General features: G+C 39.7%; 1 long non-coding RNA gene across 1 annotated transcript in view; it reads left to right on the top strand.

Annotated features, from left to right (window-relative positions):
* The first annotated feature begins 1,282 nt into the window (after positions 1 to 1,282).
* Positions 1,283 to 19,628, top strand: part of LOC140847964 (uncharacterized) — a 37,494-nt gene continuing 19,148 nt past the window's right edge. The window contains exon 1 of the long non-coding RNA XR_012128325.1: positions 1,283 to 1,349. This is a non-coding gene — a long non-coding RNA (uncharacterized lncRNA). The remainder of the gene's footprint in view (positions 1,350 to 19,628) is intronic.

Below are 19,628 nucleotides of genomic sequence, written 5' to 3'. Positions count from 1 at the left end.
CAGCCTATCTCCTGTCTCTTTTGGGAAGCAGGATGGTGAGAATGGGTACAGAGGCACCAGGATGAGCAACATAAGAAGGAAGAGAGAAGAAACTAAACCCAAGGGACTGTGCGCTGGGCACTGGGGAACATTTTTGGTGAGGTTGAGAGTGAGATACAAAAGCAGTTTCAGGCTGGGAGAGAAAGGGTGTTTTTTTCCTAAATGACATAACATAAACTCACCATTTTAAAATGGACAAGTCAGTGACATTTAGTTACGTTCACGGTATTGGGCAACTACCACCTCCATCTAGTTCCAAAACATTTTCACCACTTCCAAGTAATAGCCTGAGAAAAGGTGGTTAAAGATGCTTTGATGTCAGTTATCCCTTAATGGTCTGCAAGAGATGTAAGCAAAAATTAGACTATATTCTTAATAACCTGACTTGTGGACTTTGTTAAGACTTTGACCTACCAAAACTGGGTCATTTGGACACTAAGGGTTATTTGGATTCTGTACCCACAGACAGTGATCCCATGGTCACTGTATTGCCCTCCGGGCAGGAGACCTACAGAAGCTCTTCACCCTAAACAGACATCAATCAGTTCCTGCACTTCCCAGACTAGGTGCTCCCTGCAAGGCTCCTGATCAAATTCGTGGGACGTGCTTTCACCAGGTCAGATGAAGAACCCTCTGTGGTATGTCCTGTGCCCACTTCCTCTAAGGACAGCCTGGCCTTTGTGTTCCCCCAGGGAAGCTCCCCAGTAGCCTTGGACTGTAGACTTTGAGTATGCCCAGAACCCTAGACCTACCCCACCAGGAAGCTAAACCACTCACTCCCAGCAGCTTCTCACTTCATTCTCTCAAATACGCATCCTGCTGGCTCTCTCCCAGCAAAACCCTGCCCCAAATAACGAGATGCTAATAGCCTCTTCACTTTCTCCATGCTAACATAGAGACATATACTATATATAAGGTATATATATATAAGGTTGTTTTTACAGTCCTATACCTTTCTTTTTTATTTATCCCTCAGTATTTTATAAATTTTTTCACTAACATTAATTGAATATGTTTCTTGTTTTTATTTTTAGATGAACATGAAATAATACAGACAAATGATTAATTTTTATATGCTTTTTCATAAATCTTGCCCCCTCACCAAATTCTTCATTAACTTGAGTGTTGTTTTTTCAAATTAGAATTTCTGGTGTTTTCTAAGAAAGTGATGAAATCATTAGTGGAAGAAAATATTGTCAAATATTTCTGCCAGTTACTTAATTCTATGTTCTTATTGTATTTCCTAAAACCTCCAGGGCAATGTTGAACAGTATGTTAATAGCAGGCATGAATCTGGAAGAGATAGAACCGTGAGTAAAAAGAAGTATCTCAACATTTTATTTCTTCTTTCAAATGTTTATACTAATTGCTTAATTTTCTTACCTTGTAATATTTGTTTGAATCTCTAAATCTCTAAAAAAAAGTGTTGAATTAAAATAGCAATACTGGGCATTCTTCTGGTTCTTGATTTTAATTGAAATACTTTTGATGTTTTGCTAATTAGAATGATATTGGCAACTGGTCTTTGATAATGAGAGTTTATTATATCCAACAACTGTCATTGTATTCTTATTTTCCTTAAAGCTTTACTAGGGATGGCTGCTGCATGTCATCAAATGCCTTTTCAGGAACTATTGATAGGATAATATGGTTTTTCATCTTGAGTTTACTGATGACAGTATTTATGTTGATAGATTTCTTAATGTTGTGCTTTGTCATCCTAGAATAAGCTTTGCTTAGTTACAGTGTTTTATTCATTGGTCACACTGTTAGATCCTATTTGTTAATATTTTCTTTAGAAGTTTTGCATCTATAGCTCTAAATAAGATTGGTCTACAGTTTCTTCTTTGTTCTACCTTTATCAGATTGTAGTACTGCAAGTATGCTTGCTTTATAAAATAAATTGAGAAACTTTCCATTTTTTTCCCGTGGCCTAGAATAAATTGATTAACATTGATATTATCTGTTCTTTGAAGATTAGAAAACTGAGCTGTGGAGCCATCTGTCCTGAAACCTTTTTTAATAATCTTTCTCTTCTCTACCACTAGAAATAGTTATTTAGGTTTTCACTTCTTGGATTAGTTTCAGTAATTTCCTTTAGATCTTGAAATTTACTGCCATAGAGTTAGCAGATAATAAATTATTATAATTATTTTAATCTCTTCTATATCTGCAGTAATAGGTCTTTTTTCATTCCCAGTCTTGTCTATTTCTTGTTCCCTTTTCTTTAATCAGACTTGAGAGAGTTTTATCAGTTCTGTTGAATTTCTGAAGAACCAGCCTTTGGGTTTGCTCACAGTGCCTACTTGGCTTTTTGTCTTCTGTTCAGCTCACTCGGCTCTCATGTTTGCTGATCCTCCTTCCGAGTGCTTTTGCTCCCTTGCTCTCCGCTCCCTTTCCAGAGGAGTCACAATTGATGCTGTGCTCTCTTGCTCCACGCCTCTTCCATGTCTAGGTTTTGCTGAGATACGGAAGAATTTTTCATTCTAGATTATTATTATTACAATTTCCCTGGGGCATTCCTGACCTAGTCCAAGAATCCTTACCCAGAACTTGTGTTGCCCATTCTCAGCAGGCCTGCCATGTGGCCCTAGGTATTGTGATGTATTCATATTAACATGGCATCATAGCTCACTACTATTTTCCATCCTGTTCTCCTTCTCTGACCTTGAGTTCCCTGTTCCAATTTGTCTGTTTAATTAGACCCTTACTCTAGTGTTTTCCCCAGATAGGTTATGGGAATAATATAGTCTCTGAATTTTTGCATAACCCAAATATCTTCATTTCTCACTGACAGATGAAAGATATCTTGGCCAGCACAGGAACATTAGGTTGTAGACTTTTTTTCCCACCAGTCCATAAATGTTACTCACGTTGCTTCCAGTACAGCAGAGTTAAGTGCCAATCGGATTCTCTTTCCTTGTTCTTTTTAACCTGTGAACCAAAAAGACTTACTGCTTGACTTTTGGAATTCAGAAATATACCAAGACATGCTTGGGTGTGGAATTTGGTGAAAATTTACAAGACGGTTACTGATCCCCATCTGCAGGAAATTTTCTTGTATTTTTGTTTAACTGTTGCCTCTTCTCCAGCTGTTCACCTTCTCCTCTGGAATTGCTGTTTTCCCTCTTTGTACTGGTCCTCAGTGCTGACTTTCCCACTCTTCTTACTACTTCAGTGTGTTTTGATTTGAAGATCCTATTTGTTTGCTTAAATTCCAGGCTGTCTCTTGAAGGCTTTTCTTAAATCTCACCAGCTTGTTGTCATATTATTTTTTTGTACGGGTCATAGGCTGTCTCCTCCAGTAGTGCTAATTTTATATGAGTCTTTATTTTTTCTGTTCTGATTGCTTTCTTATTTCTCTCTTCCTCTAGCTGTTGTCTTTCTATAATGTATTATTTTTCTTTGTTTACTCCTTGGGGCTCAGGTATAGCTGCTAAGAAGCTTCTGTGGTATCGCTTCCAAGAACACTAGAAGGCTCTGTGCACTCTGTTCCAGGGATGGCAGTGGAGCAAACGTTGTGTTGTCAGATCCCTGTGAAGGCACAACAGGAAGGAAACCAGTATGTTTCCATCTTTTCATGAGCTCCCAGCCTCAAGAATGAAATGGCTTCAACCTCCCTTTGCAGCCCTCAAGACGGGATGTGCCAGGGGATGCAGACATTCCCCTGGGGTAGGCAATCCCTCCGGGTGCTCACAGGATACTCAGTGCTCAGATCTTCACCCAAGTCCCTCAGACACTAGCAGCCAGGCTCTCACATGGCCCAGAGGGGAGAAAGCCACCTCACTGCCCATGTGCCCCTTTACCAGTTGCCAACATCTGGATTAGGTAAGATAGACACAGGCTGACATTGTGGTTGGGAGGGAAAGGAGTCAGGACATCTTCCCCAACGCCTGTTCCTCGTCACAAGTCACAATTCTGCCCATCCTTCAGGGTGTTTACAAAACCCACCTCCTTTGTGGAGCCTTACCTGATGTTGCTGTCCCACTGGTTCTCAACACTGGCTGAACATCAGACTCTTCAAAGAAACTTCGAAAATTACCAATGCCTGGGTCCACCCCAAAGACTGACTTAGAAAACTGGGCTTCGGGGATTTTACATCCCTCTTGGTGACTCCAGACATGCAGCTGGGCTTGAGTATCACTGATCCCCGCCCGGGTGATGATTCCCTCCACCTCCACGCAGCTCTCAGCCTTCCCTGGATTACCTTTTGTGTATTTACTTCTCGTACCAGTAAGCTTCTTGAACTCACATTCACTTATTCAGGTCAGTAGTTCTGCCATTCACTTCCTCATTTCATTCATTCACTCATTCATTTATTCATCCAACAAACATTTAGTATCTACCAGACTCCAGGTGACAGGCCCTAGAAGATTCAAAGATGAATAAAAGTCTCTGTGTAATTATATTTACAGACTTGTGTGAGGTCGGTCAATCTTTTTCAAGGGAAGGTGGTCTTTTCCTTGCACTTTTCTCTAAAATAAACCAGGAGAAAATTGCTATGGATTGCTTAACCACTCTACCCTAAAAAGTGTTGTTGTGAGGAAAGGTGTTGTCACAAATTCAGCTTTTAAAAATCTAAATGAATAAGGACTGCTGTGTCAACTGTTGACAGAGACAAATGGAAAAGCCAGAGAAATCTGGGAACAGGAAGCCTCAAAAGGCACAGAGCATGCACACTTGAGTTGCTGACATAGGCTGCTTACTAACCTAGAATCGAAACTCAAAAGAATGGGTGGCAAACTTCCTTTCTCTTGCCAAAAATTTCTCTTTTCTTTCAGAACTGGCTGTATTCATAGGTACTATATGAATAATGCTTGCTTGCTCTGTGCCAAGGAAATGAAAAGCCATTTCTAACTATCAAGTTTGGGTACAGTCCAGTGTTTACAGATCGCTTGTGTACACTTACTGGGGGGCATTTTCATGCAGGGGAAGACCACCAGCCCAACAATAGGGTGACGCGGTTCTGGCATCTCTTTGACACCTCCCTCCACATGTCATGAGCAACCCTCACACATGACTGGGAGCCCAGATCATGTCTCTCCATCTGGGAGTGAACATTTATGAGGACAAGCTTTGAAAAATGTGCAAATGGAATGCCAGAGAGTGTCTATGAAGAGAGGCTGTTTTTAGGCTAACTACTGAAGAATCAGAAAGAACAGGAGAAATTGACCACTGAGTTAGAACAACAAATGCCACAAAGTTAGAGTCATTTTTTTCCCTCTTTTAACTTACTGCCCTTAGAATCACATTTCACCTGTTGAAAGCCCAGCCAAGAACCAAGAAACCAAACAAGGCTCTAAGCACAGCTGGAGATGGTGGAAGTCCGCCCATGTTAACACTCAGGTGCTTTCTATCTAGGAAGACCCAGCTCTCATCCAGTATCCATTTTCTTTTCTTAACACACAGCTTTAACAAACTTGAGGATCTCGTTGTCAAACCTGGGTGGACAGTTACACACTGGAAGGGATGGAAAGGATGCCACAGACTGCATACAGACAGCCAGGAGCAGAAGCGGGAGGCAGAACAAAGGGAACGTGCCTGCGGTGGCACTTCTCTATCTTTTCAGCCCATTCTCTCCTTTCAATAACTGTGAACATTTCACCTCCTTCTAGAGCTTCCTATACCTGGCCCCAGGTAGATATACACTCTCCCTCTTTGCCACAGATAGAGTTGCCTGGGAAGCACACTCTGAGATGGAGTGTGGCATACAGGATGTTTATTAAAGACTGACCATGGCATCCACACTGTGGAAGGGAGGGAAGGAAGCAGGACAGAGGGAAAATTCAAGCTACAATGAGTTTTCCAAAATATTCTTGGCCAGCTCCATGGGAACTAGAAAAGTCTTTCTGAGTTGTCATCAGTTGCATCAAGATGGACATGCCTTTATATTCCTGCATCAACAGTCATTGAACATAGGCTGTCGAGTTTCCTTGGGTCAAGGGACTCTCTGAAGGAGCTGACAGATGAAGGCCCTCTGTCAATAACACAAGTCCTTCACTGAAGGGGACCCAGGTGGCACACGACCGTGTCCACTGTGCTCCTGGACTCATATCCTGGACACTAGATAGTCTCACTTCTTGGTGCCTCATTCGATCCACGGCAGGAATGGAGATGGCTAATTATCCATCAAATACCCATTCCGGATATTTGGGTTAGGATAGAAAGGCACCCAGCTAGAATGTATTATTTTCTTGTCTTCCTAGTTAGTAGATGTAGCTGTGTGTTTGGGTCAATGCGATACAAATAGCTGTGTTGCATGGCAGTTCTGGGAAGGTTTTTAAAAAGTTGCTTACTCAGCTTTCCCCCTTCCTCCTTTTTGTTACCTTTAATGTGAGCGTGATAGATAAGCTGTTGCAATCATCTTGGACCATGAGGTAACTTTAAGGTTGGAAGCTAAATGCTAGTGAGATACATTAAAAGGACAGGGGGAGCCTGAGTCCCTGATGACCCTGAAGCTTCCACACTACACCTGAACAGGTATCTGGGCTTCTTTTTATAGTGTAATAGACATCTGTTCTATCTAAACCATTGTTTGAGTTTTCTAGTTTGAGGTTGAATTTGACCCTAACAGATTCAAGAGCCAAGTTCTGAGGATTTCTTATGGCTAAAATAGTGATTTTTGCTTCCTCCACAGTTCTGGAATCCATCTTCTCTCCATCTCCATTGCCACTTTAGTAGAAGTCCTTATTGTTTCTGCCCCCACTCCTCATCTCCTCCAGTAAATTGTCTACCCTTAAGCCAGAATGAGCTTCTAAAGAACAAATTTGTTTATATCACTCCCATTGTTAAAGATCTTTCAAGAAACTGATAAGGTCTAACTTGCTTGTTACTGAATACTCAGTCTTATTTGTAAGTTGAATATTAGGACCTGAGCATGTCCTACTTCATATTTGTGCTTATTCTGCAATGCAATTTATATTGTGTGTTAACAGGCATCCAAGGAGCATTGCTAAAAACAGCATTGGCAGTTCCTGCAGGCTGGGAAGCCACTGACTGGCAGTGGATCCTGTATTGCCAATGAAGGAACATACTTTTATTTGTTAATAAACTGGGCACATCTAGATACTTCCCCACCCCCTCGAACCATGGCCCAGCAGCCACCTCTTCCTTCAACCACACAACCTTACTCTTCTGTATCAGAATTTCATTGCCATCTGAATCAGTATCAATGAGACGTGGGTTGCAGACCCACCAGTGAGCCTCCATCCACATCCAGAATGCCAAGAGATAAGCTGCTCTCTTTGGTTTCAGAAGCTATAGGGGGTTCCACTGTTTGTATCACTGTGTCAATAATTTTTCCTCCAGTGAATATCTCTTTGACTTTATTTTGTTGTGTGCATACATCAAAATAAAAAACTTTTGAGAACATTGTAGATTCACATATAGTTGTAAGAAATAATAAAAATCATACCCTTCACTTAATTTCTCCCAGTGGTAATATCCTGTGTAACTTTTGTGCAATAGAACAACCAGGAAACTGATATTGATACAATCTGCACCAATTTTTTTAAATTTTAGCTTTTCTTCTTTTTAGATACATTATATATTTAAAAGGCAGTAATTCTTGTATTGTGAACTTGCAGTAGAAGTTGCATATGTATGCTTTTTCCTTCTGTTGGTATGTATCGTACAGAGCCTTTGCGCTTCTTGTGATGAAAACCAAGTTTTTCATTATTAAAAAATAAAAACTTTTCAAGAGCTCCTATTCTGCCTTGGGATAAATCCAAAATTCTTTACATGTCGTCTCCAAATTCTGGCCCTATTTCCCCATTCTTATCTATGGCCACTCCTTAGCTGGTTCCCTCAGACCCAGACTTACAGAGCTACTCTATTCCTTGGAAAATCCTCCTCTATCTGAGTCTAGATAATTCCTATCCAACATGAAAATAAGCAAAGTCTGTAATTCTTTCTAGAAGCATTAGCTACTCTCTCTCTCAGTCTGGTTAGATGCTTTTATATTTTTTACTTCCTTAGTGCTTGACACACAATAAATATTTATTGAATGAATGAATAAATGAATGACTAGCTCTTACCAGTTTAGTAGTGTTGGAATAAATTGGCTACTTTTCTTTTCCATTACTTAACCCTACGTTCTGCTGTTGGAAGAAATCCTGTCTGACTGCTTTTGCGTGGTCTTCCTGTAGCCCAATGCCTCGCATATATTAGGTACTCAATCTGTGATGATGGCTGGCTGAAAAGGAGGTGGGAATTGAGACAAGAACAGCAATGTGAGCACAGGTTTGGAGACAGTGTGTTCCAGGACAGTAAATAGACTGTTTGGTTCAGAAAAAAAACCTTTTACAGCCCATTTAACCCATTTGAGCAGTAAGTCTGGCTCATATCATTGGGCATCTCAATAGCAGGCATTTCCTGAATCCATTTTGCTCCTGCACAGTTAAAACAAAATATAGAAGAATCTGCAGCTTCTGCAACCCTCTATTCTATGAACATCATTAATCTGCATGATTTCAGTTGGTGCCTATGCTCATCAATAGCTATTCACAGAAACACTTAGAGCCCAAAATCGAAGGAAGTTAATGTGTTAGATCTGCTCTCCTCACTTTCAGAAAGATAAGATTTGCTTGACTGTTCACGTAAACTTAAAATGATCTCCTGAATAGTTGTGCCATGATTAGCAACCTAAAAGAAGATCCTTATTTTCTCAGCATGGTATTTTATTTTAGAATAATATGGAACTCATGAAGCTTGAGTCCACATACCAGTTGCTGTAGCTGGTGGCTTCTTTGAATGCCTGCAAAAATGGCACATGCTCCTGCCTATGAGATATTCTTTCCAGGGAGCTAGGGTGTACTCCCGGTGAATGAGGCAGGGTTATGGGAGATAGACAATCCCAGTTTTGAATCCTGGTTCTGCATCTCTCTTAACATGGATTTAGCTTCTTCTGTTTCCACATCTGTAAAATAAGGAAATATGATAGTCCTACCTTATAGGGTAGTTTTGAGTATTTTGTAGGGCAATGCATGGGAACTTAGAGCAGAAGCAGGCACGTGGCAGATGCTCAATAAGCATTACCTCTCATCCTCATCATCACTATTACAAAAGAACCATAATTGACTATGAAGTATAGGGAGCTCATGAACAGAGGCAGATGTTTTCATGGTCACCTCTCTGAGTTTTTCATTATGTTAGGTCACTGGTTGCATTGATATAATTAATATTAGGTTTACTATTTAAGGCAGGCTGTATACTGGCTCCCCAGAATATATCCATCCCTATCTCTGGAACCTGTGAATGTCATTTTAAGTCACACAAAAAAAGTTGTAGATGTGATTAAGGAATTTGAGATGGGGAGATTATCCTGGATTATCTAGGTGAACCATAAATGCAACCATGTATCCTTATAAAAGGAAAGAAGAAGATTTGACACACACAGACGACAAGAAAGCAATGTGACCACAATGTGATTAGTTTCAAGCCAAGGAGTACCATCAACCACCTGAAGTTGGAAAAGACAAAGAATAGTTTCTCTTCTAGAACCTCTGGAGGGAGCGTGGCCCTGCTGTTACTTTTGCAGCCCAGTGGAACTGATTTTGGGCCTCAGGCCTCCAGAACTATGAGAGAATACATTTCTGTTGTTTTAAGTCACCAAGTTATGGTAATTTGTTGCAGAAGCTACCAGAAATGAATACATCACTATACATTGTTTATCTTAACTCTTTGGTTGAATTATTGCAATAGCTGGGTTTATCATTTTTATTTTTGCTGTTTATTTTGAAGGTTATTACCCCATCTTTTATGTCATTTTGGAAGAGAAGTATGCAAAATTAATGGACACAAGATTAAGGTTATAAATGGCAAATTTTGATGCTTTTTTGTTTCCATTTACTGAGTGGTAAAAAGTTGTTTTGCTCAATATTAATCTTCTAATGAGTTCTTTGGAGTTTCAGTACAATTTACATTATAGTACTTTATATTTTAGTCTTTCAGAAAAGAATCTGAATTTAGAGGGCTGTAGATATGAGACATGGGTAAGAAGTTATTTTGTTTTCTTCATAGTAAGTTGTTTTAAAAATCAAATACTTATTAATGACGTTTCTAATAGAGTTAAGTGTTAAAAACAATTGGCTTTTACTCACTATGAAGTTTAGGTTTGCAACAATAAAATAAGGCTGAAAAGCAGCAAAATATCTGGTTGACTTTTTCACCTTCCTGGAAAAGGTTCCAGGGGTAGCTGAGTGGAATGTTTTCAACTGTGTGAGGAGCGTGAGTTCAGAGACCCCAGGACTGGCTCCTCCCTTCACCTTGTTTGTTGAGTGAATAAACCCACTTGTTTGTGATAGTCAAAGGATTACTATAAAGAGATTCAGGCCTTTTTTTCTTATAAAAATTTAAATACAGACGACTGTTATTATTTATAGTAGTTATATTCTATAAATTCTCCACAAACACTGAATGAGCAAATACTAAACCATGGCTCCTAGGGGAAATGCAGGGTTAGGTTCCTGCAAGTCTCTGGTCACATTTTTATCAACTAATCAACACATAAACGTACTTTGTGTGTGTTTCTGATTAAGGACACCTTATTTAGTATATATTGGTTCATTAACATTGAATGACTGAATGCCAGCCAACAGCACTGGGACTCATGCCTGAACGAATCTCATCCAACACATATATTTTCTCCATAAGGCACGAAAGCCTTCTTGTGCTGAGGAATTCCAGACTCACTTCAACACTTAGTCAATAGCAAAATCACCAAAACGAAGCACAGAAATGCAAAAATGAGGCACTAAATATACTGCAAAAAAAAAAACAAAAAACACTTTTTTACAATACTGAAACAAATAGGCAGAGGGTGGGCTTGCCTGACTTCACCTGGGAAGATGGGTTTGAGTGTCTCAGCTTTTCCCTCTGCCTTGTGCATGTCTGTGGATGACTGCAAAAGTGCAGGTGAAGTTACAAATAAATTCCAGTGAGTAGGAAAATTTGAAAATACAGAATCCATGAATAATGAGGATCAAAGGTGCTCCATGGTAAGCTAACATAACAGGTATTACAAGCAATGGACACTTTGAGGTGAAGTGACTTTATTTAAAACTGTAAACTGATTCTGCACTCAGAGGAAGATGTGGTTCTTGCTGTCAAGGACCTTAGTGATTAAGGAGCTGGGCATGTAACAGATGGCTACCCGGCTAGTGCCATTAGGAACAGGTTGAGTACCTAGGGCACATCTGCAAGAGTCATACTGAGTCATTATGGACTGGGAGAAGTAAGGGTGTCAGGGAGAACTACTGAGATCCTTCCTGACAGCAGGTTTTATGAAGGAGGAAGGAGGAGTCTGAGGATCCTAGGCTCCCAGGAGATAGAAGTGGTGTAAAGGGAGAGAAAAAAGGAAAGCTGAGGGGCAATAAAGGGATGTTTGTTTCCTTCACAATTTTGTTTGGACTCTGCAATCTGTGTACCATGAACAATTATAAAAAAGTTTTAGACACGATTATAACCTGATTCATGTTTCTTGATTTAGTCACAGAATAAAATTAAATATAAAGATGATTCAGTTTGGCAAAGGCAAAATGCTTTGTGAAATAATATAAATTCCTGAGTGGAATTTTTATAACACAGGATCTAGAGCTAAAAGGGGCATGTAAACTTATTGTATTAGTTCTTCATTTTCCAGACAGGATTGAAGAATTTGTCCCAGGTCATGCCAAGGCTAGAACTAATCTCCTAATGTCAATGCCCATTCTGCATCATTTTAAAAAATAGAATTTATTTTTTAAAACAAGCTTTAAGTTCACAGCAAAACTGAGCAGGAAGTACAGAGTTCCTATACCCCTTGTCCCAATCCTTCTTCATTACCAACATCCCCCACCAGAGTGGTACATTTATTACTATTCATGAATCTACAGTGACACATCATTATTACCCAAAGTCCATAGTTTACATTCAGGTTCACTCTTAGTATTGAATATTCTATGGGTTTTGACCAATGTACAATGACATCCTCCATTATAATATCACACAGAGTAGTTTATCTAAAAAACGTCTGTGTTTCACCTATTTCTTCCCACCTCCCTCTAACCTCTGACAACTACTGATCTTTTTTACTATCTTTATAGTTTTGTCTTTTCCAGAACGTCATGTAGTTTTAATCATACAGTATGTATGGCTTTCACTGAGTAGTATGCATTTAAGAATTCTCTATGTTTGTTCATGGCTTTATAGTGCATTTCTTTTTAGCCCTGAACAATATTCCATTGTCTGCATGCACAACAGTTTCCTTATCCATTGGTTTACTATAGGACATCTTGGTTGTTTCCAAGTTTTGTCAATTATGAATAAAGTTGCTATAAACATCCATTTGTAGGATTTTGTGTAAACATAAGTTTTCAAGTCCTTTGGATAAATATTAAGGAGCATGCTTGCTAGGTTGTGTGGTAAGCATATGATGAGTTTTTTAAGAAACTGCCAAACTGTCTTCCACAGTAACAGTATCATTTTGGAACCCTGGCAGCAATGAATAAGAGTTCTTGTTGCTCCATATCCTAGTCAGCATTTGGTGTTGTCAGTGTTTTGGATTTTGGCCATTCTAATAGGTATATAATGGCATAGTGGTATCTCATTGGTTTAATTTGCATTTCCCTCATAGCATATGATGTACAGCATCTTTTCATATGCACATTTGCCATCTGTATATCTCCCTTGGTGAGGTGTCTGTTAAAGTCTTTGGTCTCTTTTAATTAGGCTGTTAAGTTATTGTTTTTGAGTTTTAAGAGTTCCCTGTATATTTTATATATACTATACATTTTAGATACCAGTCCTTTATTGAATGTATCTCTTGCAAATATTGTCTCCCAGTCTGCGGTGTGCCTTCTCATTCTCTTGACCTCATATCACCTTCTAACATGGTGTAGACATTCAATGAATACTAGTTAAATGAGTAAGGTAGTTAATGGCACTTTATCTCTGAAATTAAAATAGAAGCCTATGGTTCTGTTCTAGGTGCTGGTTACATGTGGGTGATCATTCCATTCATTCATGAAGATGAATACATTTTTCTCAATGTACATTATAAACTTCCAAAAAAGTTAGGAAAATAAAAGTCCAGAGTAAAGCAAAATTTGAAAGACAAATTTGCAGTTTATATGAAATGCCCACCCTTTTGATGAAAAGGAAATTAGAATTCTGAAGGGGCCTTAGAAATAATCTAGTCCAATTCTCACATTTTACAGATGACAAAAATTATGAAGGGGTAGGCATACTGGTCACTTACATTCGGTAATAGGAGCAGAGTCCCAACAATAAGCCAACAAACCTAGAATCTGATAGATTTGCTCTTTGAGCCTCAATTTTCTTATCTAGTAAATAGTGGTGACAATAATACTCTGATCTCACAGGTTGTTCTAAGGTTTACACAAAAATAGTGTGGGAAGCACTAAGCCTGAGCTGGTGCAGAGTATGTGCTCAGCAAGTTGCTGTTGTTAATGTCGCTGCTATTGTTTCAGCCCCGAGCCCAGGACTTTGCATATAAGATTTGAAAATTCTGAATTTTATTCTATATTCTATTCTATTTCTATACTAAATCCTATTCTATATCCTCATTTGGGATGAGGGAGGGGAGAGGTGGTAGTGATTTTAGCATTTCTACCCAAGATCATATAAGATGATACCTGTTCAAAAGTTCTTAAAGATGTGCTTGGAATCTAAAATAATAGCCAGTTACAGGATGTGTACTTGTGAATGAATGGACAGCATTATTTCCAGGATCTCAAAATGTTAATATTTATACAGTGAACATTCAACATCTATTTTGCATGCCAAGTCCCCCACCAGTCACTTTCATGCATTCTTCCCCCAAACCAGCCTTGTAGGAAATTGTCAAGCCAGTCACCTCCTCCCCCATAGCGCTCATGTGAGTTTCCCACCTCTCATTCCAGCCCTTAACCCTAAGGCTGTTTCTCTGGGTAGGATTCTGGGGTGAGTATGGAGGAAGCATCCTTTGAGGGAAACTTGGCCAGGAGCTTCTCTCTATGTCTATTGCTCCTGAAGGGGTTGCATTTTTGTATTTTTTTAATAAATATTTATTAGTGTGAATTTGTTAAATATAAGCATTTAAAATACACAATATTTTTTTAAAAATGCCTATTTCGGCATTTCCTCATTTCCATCTGGAGCTTAAAAAAGAAAAAACAGAAAGTGGCTCAGAGTCTCCCTTAGCCTCCAAAAGACCTTGTTACAACACCATGAGTAGCATGATAATAATAATGCAATAACAACTAGCACTTACTGAGTAGGAATGCAGAGGGGGCGGTGAAGAACATGGGCCCTGGGACCTATTACCCGCGTTCTGTACCAGCCTTATTCTGGCCAGTGACCTTGAAGAAGTTCCTGCCGTTCCCACTCATAGTGAATATGAGCATATGGGTAACAAAATCTTAATAAGACAGTCCTGAGGATCATACATGTTAAAATGTCACTCACTTAGGACAGACTCTGGCGCCTAGTAAGGATATAATAAGCAGCCAAATAGACTTAGATAATTTTTTAAATTCAAATGTGGTTTCCCTGGACTCTTGTAACAACTCAATGAGTTAGGAAATATTTTAATTCTAATAGAACAGATAATGAAATTGAACTTAGAAAGATTAAGTCACTTGCCTGTGGTCACACCACCAGTAAATGGGAGAGAAAGAACTGAGATGCCTTTTTAATGGTCAAGTCCATGTCTATTACCACTCTGTCTTGGTACATCATTTATAACAGTGGAAAATTGAAACATAATCTAAAAGCCTGAGAAAAATGAAGACTTAAGTAAACCACAGTGCCTCTGCATGATGAAACGCAGCCAATAAATATCACCTTTGTAAACTGGGCAGGCTGACTTCAATCCCTGCTCCCTGGCACAGCAAGTGATACATGCCTCCCAATCACGGCCAGGCTAAGATATGGTGACAACTCTGATCACACGGTACTTTGTGTCCTGTGAGAGTCTCCACACTTTGACCCTTGTCTTGCTGAGGTTCTGAGAGTGAGGACCCCCAGCGGGGAATGCCTGCCCCTCTCCCACACTGTCACAGGAAATCTCCATCCTCCCTGAAATCTTCTCCATCCTTCCCTCCTCCTTCAAGAAGGCTCCCGAAGAAGCTCAGCCAGGACTATCTCTCCTGCTGTTCTCTTTCAGCAGTTATTGGATACATTTGCAGTTGACCCTGGTGTGAGGTCTTTCTGCATCTCACCCACCTCTCTGGCACAGATGGCAATTGTTCTCAGCTTGGGGTGATGAGCTGGGGTGATTGATTCCTTTCTTACCTTAAGGCCCCTGGCTGCTGGAGAATTTGGCTGGGGCCAGGCTGAGGCAGGACAAGTTGGGAGAGGATGAGGAGTGGGGAACCGGGCAGTTTGATTGACCAGACACTGACATTGGGCTTACTCTATGCCAGTACTAAGTATGTAACTCATATTAACTCATTTCATCCTCCTGGCAATGGACATGAGGCAGATGCCAACATTTCTATTAATGTTCTTTTGCTGGAAGGAAGAAACTGAGGCAACCAGTGGCTTGATAACTTGGCATAGGTCGTCAAGCTGGTTATGTGGCATAGCCAGGATCTGAATCCAGGCGGTGTGGGGCCTGTGCCCTTGCTCCTAACCACCAGACCATAGGAAGGAGTGTGTGTGTGGGGGGGTATGTGTGTGTGTGTGCACCCGCGTGCACGTGTGGGTGGGTGTGGGGTGGGCAGCAGATTGCCAGCCTGTCACAGGAGTGCCTCACACAGTGTTCCTGGGCACAGCAGCCCCTCTGTCCTGGACCCAGCCACTCTGTCCTGCAATCCCCCTGCCTCCTGCAGCCAGGAGGGCAGCTGTTTCGGCTCCTTCCCACTCCTCTGCAGGCCCCCCACCCACTGTGATAATTACACTCCTTCCCACTCCCTCCCCTTTGAGTTGGGGCTGCCCTAAGACAGAAGCGTGAAGAAGCTCGAATTAATAGAAACTTCGGTGACTTGCACTGACAGTTTTTTACAGGCCATGATAACTTCAGGTAAGAAGGCAGGCCTAGAAGATGGACCCCAGATGCATGGGGGTACGTCCAGGGCAGGTGATAGCCTGCACCCAGCAAAGGGCTCCTGGATTCTTAGCACCAGAGGTTCTTTTTCAAGCCTTCGGCTTGGTTAATTCAATGTTTTGCCAAAATGAGCAGATTTCACTTGTTTCATATATTAAAACTGAGGATGGTAAGGAAATCAGAGAGCAGCCTCTGAGGTTTATTTATAAGGGATGTTGGTTTGATCTGAGGTTCAAGCTGACAGAAGCTCGATGAATTTTCAGCTTGCCCAGCCCTTCCAGGGCTGGATTGGCAGCTCCAGGGTCCTTCTACCTCTCATCCCTGGCCCAGGTTTGTTTTCTCTGATGACTTTAATCTCTCTGTGATCTTCCTTAAAAGGAGCAGAGGGCAGATGGGAAGGTAGATTTCAGAAACTGACTATTGTGCTGACATCTTGTTACACAGCTCATCATCTGAAGACAAATAAAATGTGTGGCTGATTTATGATAGTTGGTCTCCCCCTTGGTAGCTGCTGAGAGACAGGTGCAGGGTATGTGGTGTGGAGGGGAATGTAAGGGATGCAGCTTTTGCTTTCTGGCCTTCTGGGGTGCAGTAGGTAAATTTAGGTAAATTGCGTTTATTTGTATACCTGATATCAAGACCAAAAGCCTTGGTATTCTTTCCGGCCAGAATCATAAAAATTAATCTACAGGAAGCCTACCTTATTGCTGAATTGGGATCTATTTGCCCCTTTCTGCTCTTTTTAGCCCTTCTCCTACTTGCTCCTGATGGGAGCATAAAGGCTATTGGCCCCAGTGCCCAATGATAAAGGCAAAACATCTTTTAAACATTTTGGCCTGAGTACTCATTAGGGTCCACTGAGAACATAATTTGCCCCAGGTGACGGAAGGTGCAGCAAGGATGCTCAGAATTCCCCTGTCACTTCTAAGACCAAAAAAGGGACAGGAGATCCAATTTAACGTGAGCTGGGCACATGCCCAGGAGCCCCATAAAACCCTGTGTGAACACTCATGTTGTTTTAAGTTGTATTAATCATTCCAATATATTTTAAATGTTTTTTATTATGAAACAGTTCAGATATGCATAAAGGCAGAGGGATTATTGCAATGAATAGCGGTTTATGAGCTATCCATCTTAAATAATTAGATATTACCAGGACAGTAAAAGCTTCCTGTGTACCACAGTCCGATCACATTCACTTCTCACAAGTCTGGAGGTCACCTCTGAGCTGGCTTTGGTATTTACCATTCCCTTTGATGTATTTATGCTTTTATTACATCTATAAGAATCCATATACTGCACATTTTGTGGTTTCACATATTGAAAAAATTTATTTAAATGGAATTATGTAGTATATTTACTTCTGAAATTTGCTTTCATTATTAAACTTCAAGAAAGATTCATCGTGCTAACACATGAAGTTCTGGCTTATTTATTTATCTATTTTATTGTTGTGTATTCCATTGTATGGCTGTACAATTTATTTATTCATGTTTCTGTTGATGGACAGTTAGGTTATCATCGGTTTTTTGATTGCTGTTCCAGCCATTGTTTAGTGCTAGGCAGAGGTGCAGCAGTTTCCCTGCGATGTCTCCTGAGGATAGAATTTCTGAGTCATTGGGTTGGCCATCTTGAGTTTCATAAGATACTGCCAGAGTGACCTCAAAAGTGGTTGATTCCAGTGGTCACTCCCACCAACAGTGATGAGAGGTTGCATTTTTTCATATTCTGGTCAACATACAGTATTGTCAGACATTTTAATTTTTGCCAATATGATGGATGTGAAATGGTATCTTATTGAAGTATAAACTTACAGTTCCCTGGTGACTAGTAACCATGAGCATCATTTTATATGCTTAGTGACCATTTGGACTTTCTCTTCTGTGAATTGCCTATTCATTGACCTTGCCCATTCTTCAATTTCCTCAGTTGTCTTTATATACACATTTGTATGGCTTCTTGCACATGGTGGACACTTGTGAAAATAATTTCTTTCAGTTTATAACTTGTCTTTTCACTTTTTAATAGTGTTTGAAACTTTTCAAAGTCATAATAAAATATATATATTTAAAATTTACCATTTTAACCATTTTTAAGTGTTCAGTATTATACCATTAAGTACACTCCACATTGTTGTGCAACCACTACCACCATCCACCTCCAAACCTTCTGATTTTCTCCAACCTTCTGTACCCATTAGAAGTGTTTGAGATTTTAACACAGTTAAATGTATCAATCTTGCCTTTTATGGGTTGAAAGTTGTGCATGTTTTTTTTAATCCTTCATAAAGATATTCTCCTATATTTCCTTCTAAAATTTTTAAAGATTTGTTTTTCACTTTCATGTCTTGATCCATCTGAAATTAGTTTTAGGGAACTGAGTGAAGTGGAACTCTATTTTCATTTTTTCCCACATAACCAACTGTTTCAGCATTGTTTTATTGATTGGACCATCCTTTTCTCTGATATTCAATTTAAAGTCTTTCAGACATTATTTCTGTATATGCAGGGATCTATTTCTCAGCTCTTTATTCTTTTGTATTGGTCTGTTTTTCTCACCCTGTGCCAAACCACATTGTATTAATGGCTGTAGACAACTGAAGGCATGTTATTTCCTCTACTTCCACTAACTGATTCTTTCTCAAAATTGTGTTGGTTATTCTTATCTTACTGCTTTTTCAAAAATTATAGAACCAGCTTGTCAAAATCCATAAGAATCTCTCTCTGGAATTCGATTGGAGTTGTACTGAGTTTAAAGGTTAATTTGAAGAAAATGTATTGTTATCCATACATATGGTCCATTTTTCTAATTACTTAGGTCTTCTTTGATGTCTTTTGATAGAGCTTTATAACTTGTGCCTAAGAGCTTTAGATCTTATATAGCTTTTGTTGTGTTTATTTAAAAATACTTTATACCTTATATTTCACATTACTACCATAAATAATATCTTCTTAAAGTTATATTTCAAACTATTGTCACTAGTGTAAAGAAATGCAATTTTATTTTTTGTATGTTAAACATATCCAGGAATCTAGAAATATCTAGCTGAACTCTTACTCTAATAATTTTTGTAATGATGAAGTGGGCTCTGAGATAGTAATTTGTCCCAAGTCATAAACCTAATAGATGTCTACCTTTCTGTGGAGGAATAGAGATAATGTCAATATGAGAATCTGCATAGTATTTAGTTCAAGATTCCTTTTCTACTTCTTGAGACATTTGTTTATAAGTTCTCAAGGATATAGACTCCTGTGGGCTCATCTAAGTGCTAGAATGTCTGAGGAGGAGGGCGAGAGGACACACAGAGAAGCAGGGAATCATCTAACCTCAGAGATGGAGGGGACCTTGGAATAAATCCAGTCCTAACATCCACACTAAGCTGCACAGAAACCTCTTCTGCAAGTGCCTGCGAAGTCAACACATATTCTTTTAGCACCTACTAAATGACAGGCCCCATGCTGGATGTTGGGAAATAGTGAGCAAAACCCTCAAGACCCTTAAAGTTTAGTGACAACCTGCAGTGGATAATCACACAAACATATAACAGTGAATAGGCAGAGCG

Source organism: Manis javanica, chromosome 2 (genome assembly GCF_040802235.1).
Source record: "Manis javanica isolate MJ-LG chromosome 2, MJ_LKY, whole genome shotgun sequence".
Lineage (NCBI taxonomy): Eukaryota > Metazoa > Chordata > Mammalia > Pholidota > Manidae > Manis > Manis javanica.
This window is presented reverse-complemented; position numbering and strand designations above follow the sequence as displayed.